We start from the raw sequence: 5,332 nt of genomic DNA, 5'->3' as shown, positions 1-5,332 counted from the left end.
GTTGGAGGGGCACTAATCGCCCCTCCAACTGTCATGTTCCTGACTCTGCGTAATATGTTATATAAGGGTTTTTGGTTCTGCTGTGCATTTCCAAAGCTCTGACTCTACTATTATATATTATGACCTGATTTGTGTGATAATGCAACAGGTTTTGTCTCGTCACGTGTCCAATGTTGAAGGATAAGATTACAGGCTTTGTGGAAGTCACGTTACAAAGGCAAAAGGCCTTTAATGTGCCTGCTGTCTAATTGCCCTAAAGGGGTGTGGGGGGGGGGGGGGGGGGGGAGGGAGGCAGCACCGTGTAGGGGTGGGGGAGGTTTTCTTGCACGTGTGGAACACACACCTCTCCTGGAGAATGATCTCAGGTGCTCTTTGACCCAGCTGTAAAGAGGGAGGAGGAATCCCTTTTCTAGAGCCACCACTAACCATCTTCTAACACCCAGTGCACTCAAAGAACTCTACTGCTATGTGATAGGTTCTTTGAATAGATTCCTTTACATTTCTTATGAAGTTGCCATGGATACTGATTTAAGCTCTGGCAGATTCCAGAGAGGGAGGTAAGGTGGATGCAGCTGGACCCAGGTCATGGTGAGCTTGCTGGGGCTGTGTACGTGGAAGAGTCTGGGGTCCCTGTTAGCTGATGGTATCCCAGGCTATCAGCTAGTCTTCCTGGGGTCCGAAGCCATTACTTCATATTCATCATATACATGTACAACATCACATTTGTGTTACATTATGTTCATCACATGTTCACCTCTAATTATGTGACATTAAAAGAGAAAGCAGTCATTCAAATGTTGTCATTCATTTGGATGTGCATTCATTTCTGATTCTGCTTACCCGATTGGCACCTACCAAGTTCTCCATGAAGGATGCCTATCAGAGGCCTTGGAGGTCCTGACTGGGGTGCAGCAGGGATGCTTGCTCTCACCCTTCCTCTTCTATTCCTCCTCTGCATAGACTAGACTATGAAACAGGTAACCAGCAACAGCCTAACCGGCATGCAGTGGAGCCTGACTGAACAGCTAGAAGATCTGGATTTTGGCAGTACTAGCACACACCCAATAACAGATGCAGGAAAAATCACACAAACGAGAGATAACTGCTGCTTCACTTGGACTCAAAATCAACTCATCAAAAACCACAAAAATAAAGTAATGCGAATCAACAACAACAACAACACACACCAATAATCATGGACCAAAACCAGCTAGAGGTTGTGGTTAGTTTCACAAACCTCGGGAGTATAATTACTGTGGACAGAGGATCGGAGGAGGATGTCAAAGCCAGAATTGGAAAAACAAGGACATCATTTATCATCTTAACAAAATATGGAAAACAAAAAAACAAACCAACTAAATAAATCACTCAAGACCAAACAAAGAATCTTCAACTGAAATGTCAAATCCACTCTACTTTACGGATCTGAAACCTGGGAGACAACCACCAACACCCTCAACAAACTACAGACATTCATGAACTGCTGCCTCTGACGCCTCCTGGGAATCTACTGGCCCAACACCATCGCAAACACCAACCTGTGGGAACTCACCAAGCAAGAAACAATAGAATAACAGAAAGCCACAAGGCAGGAGGAAGAGAGGAAGACCTAGAACCACCTAGAGAAGAACCACAGGACAGGAGATGAAGGCGGAAGGGCTGTCATGGCAACAACTCCCTGTTCCCTCCAGGGGCGGCTGTGGTGCAGGAGGTAGAGCCGGCGTCTAATGATCGCAAGGTCGGCAGATAAGTGGTTTGATCCCCAGCTGGCCACATGTTGAGGTGTCCGTGGGCAAGACACTGAACCCCAACTTGCTCTCAATGAGCGGGCCGGCGCCTTTCATGGTAGCTTGCTGCCGTTGGTGTGTGAATGGGTGAATGAGAGGCCATTGTAAAGCTCTTTGGAATAAGGCGCTATATAAGTGCAGTCCATTTACCATTTAACAACTGGATCGGAGAGCACAAGACCGGAGAGGATGGAGGGGTTTCATCGATGGCCTATGCTCCCTAGGGAATTTAAAGGCCTAATGTAATTACCCAATTGGTAGAGGTTGGGTAATGACGAATTAGTCAAGATAAGTCTCCTGAATTATTCTCGGGGCCATCACCAGGGAACAAGACGCTATCCATGACTGACACTGGACTATTGATCAGCTGCTTAACTGGTGCATTCTTATGGTATTTGAATGAGGACTTGCTTATTGGATTGACGTATATAGAGGGGGCAGCTATTAGGATGATTGATGGCACCATAAATGACTAGACTTTGGGCAAGGTAACATGATTTGGCTCACTGTGCTTCATTGGATGAGGTTTGATTCTGGAATGTGTTAATGTGGCCTATGCAAGCTTTGATAACTCACTGGCTAGGCAATGAATAACTTAATGAATAATTGTGGAGACCAGGCTACAAAGGGGTGGAAAAACCCAGCGATCCCTTGTGACACGTCATACCAATCAGATACCTTGTTTGGGCGAAGCAAAAAAATAGAAAAACAGAATTACAGTTTTTTCCTTCAGGTTTTCTACAAAGTTGAAAGCTAGCATAGGTAACAACTCTGCAAAATAGTCCTACTGGGTTGGAAAAGACGACACACATAATAACAAACAACCATTCTACAGGCATCTGGGGGAGGGATCTTGGAATGTAACATCCAATGAAATTGTGAGCACATTCTCCCATCGCTCTGTCCAGGTCAATCCGAGCCAGATTGGCTGAACAAAAATTCTCCAGACCTCTCCAGAGTTGGAAGTATGGCTATGTGAGACTAGGCAATGAACAGTGTGGCAAATAGAATGGAAATCTGAGTGTAGTTTGGTTGGGCAGGAGTAAGAGCCTATTAAGTAAAAAACTATTATTTTTATTGGTCAAGGTTTGACTCGTACAAAACAAACCAAGCAATGCACTTAGTAGAATCTTCATAACAGTCCAAGTGAATGGAAACTTTGTCTCACCAAGAAGGCTGAGGACCTCAACTTTTTGCCAGTTGGGGAATGAAGTAAGGAAAAAGTGGGACATAAAAGCAGTGGATCTAGCTGTGTATTACTGCAAAGTGATTTACTATTTATAGCATCCTTTCCATGTCCTTTCTCTTCAGTTCAGTAAGAGTGTACTGTAATCTCTTATGCAGGCCCCTGTGGTTGGTGCAAGCTCACCTTTGGTACTTGACTCCTGATCACACAGGCGCATTTAAGATGGCTCGGGGCAATGCCCTCAGTGTTCATTGAACTGGTGTTAAGCGCCTTTGGGAATGTTTCAAAGAATTTAATGCTACTGTTCAGGTGGTGCATTATTTTACAGAGAGGCATGTTATTCAATGTTTTATGTTTTTAAAATGTTTTACTATTGATGATACTATTGATGTTGATATTGTCATTCCACTTCCTGTGTATGAGGGACGTTGGGACGACAGAGAAACTTAAAATTATTCTCTGCTTCGTTACACTCTGTGATGAGACGCTATATTTAAGCGTCATGGTTCATCTTATTATTCTCACAACTGTCAGAGTCGTTCTAACTGCGCTTGTAAGCTCTACGGAAAGGACATCAACACATTCTATGTTGTTGCCGTCTCTCACCGCTCTGCTCGGGCTACTGCTGGCCTTGAAGAAGCTATAAATACTTCAACAGACCTGCCAGAGAGAGGAAAAGTTGAGGCCCACCCAACATTGTGTTCGCTAAGTGAGTTTGTTTTTAATGCTCCTCCACCCCTTACGTACTGTATAACATCCTGCTGCTGCCTCCCCTCTACACAGCAACAACACAGTCTTGACACCAGTCTGGAGATGCAGTGGTCTGGTTTGACCTGCTGTCATATCCATCATCTCAGCTCTGGGTTTGGATCTGGCAGGTTTATATTCCTCATGTAGCAAAGCTAAGGATGAGGGGTTGGGATACTTCTTTGCCCCCATAGCAGCCAGCCATAAATAAAAAGCTGTGTAAAAAAAACAAAAAACAAAACGTTGAAAAAGCATTGATAAGAAGCACTCTGGTTGCCAGATAACCATTGAATTCAGAAGGGTTCTCTGTCACTCCCTTGGTGCTCTAAGTTTGAGCAGCAATATTTGGTAGGGAAATCTGCTGTTTTGTATAGATTTAATCTGCACATACTGTAGCCATAAAATCCTTCTTATCAGTGCTGTTTCAGCAATCTGATGCCCTGAACTCACGTCTAATAGAACTACTAATGAGCGCTATGTTTCAAACGCTTTGAAATCCAATTTCTTATCTCGGATTATGTCTTGTCAAATCCGTCATAAATCTCACTTCGTTTGTTTAAATCAAAGCAAATCAGTAGGTCCACTGTCCACAAGCTGAGTGCTGCGCCTACTTCTTTCAGTAACGTGACAACCTCATCGCTGTCGAAAAGCGATGTGTTATAATCGTCCTTCTCAAGTACCCCCACCCCCCCCAAGCTGGAAAGGACGTGTCCTGGTAACCAGAGGCGTTGTTAGGATCTTGAAACATCCGGGGCTTAGCCCAGCCCACGTTTTGTCGATGGGTGGGGGTGATTGACAGGTGGGGTGATTGACGGGTGGTTGCTTGCGCTAAATTGACGGCGATGCGCTAAATCGACGGCGGTAGATGGCATTTTTTATTTCTATGTCTTTCCCCCCCCCCAGAATCCTAAGCATCCTAAAACATTCGGGGGCTCGAGCCCCAGATGTCCAGGCCTAACGACGCCACTGCTCGTAACCTAACGACATGCCTCCCCTCTCTCCTCTCTCCCCAGGTCGCCTCCTCAGGACGTGGCGTGGTGCGGTGGTGGTGGTGTGGTGGTGGTGGTCGGTCCAGAGCCTGTCGCCCCCCCCCCCCATCGGCCCACGCTGGCTCTGCTCCATGGCACGTGGTGCTCTCCTGTGAACATCAGCCAAGCTGGACACCGCAGCTTCGCCCCCCAGAACTTCGGCTGCCACTTCGACTCCCGCCGCCGCCGCCCCGCCTGCCAGGGAACCCTCCGGTCCACAGCCCCCCGAGTCCCCCCCCCCCAGCAGCAGCCCCGGCGGCCCCCCCCACGAGTATGTGAGCGAGGTCCCTCCCCCGGACGCCAGAGTCTGCAGAGATGCCGGGACCATCACCGGTAGGTGACCACGCCTGACACCTCTGACTAGCAGAGGTAGAACAACAGGAAGTTGTTTCTTTCATTCCACCTCCTACCTGTCAGCTGCTGCACCCACATGTCTGGTCTGGTTTGTTTACTGATCAGCGCTAACTTCACACGAAACCGTAAAAATACCATCTCCTGTGAATTCCATCTGGAACGGGAACACAACCCCTGTAGTGAAGTGTCATTCCCGTATCAACATATTTTGGAATGACTACTTCTGTCGG

This window comes from Nansenia antarctica, assembly GCF_963989245.1.
Source record: "Nansenia antarctica genome assembly, chromosome: 10".
Lineage (NCBI taxonomy): Eukaryota > Metazoa > Chordata > Actinopteri > Argentiniformes > Microstomatidae > Nansenia > Nansenia antarctica.
This window is presented reverse-complemented; position numbering follows the sequence as displayed.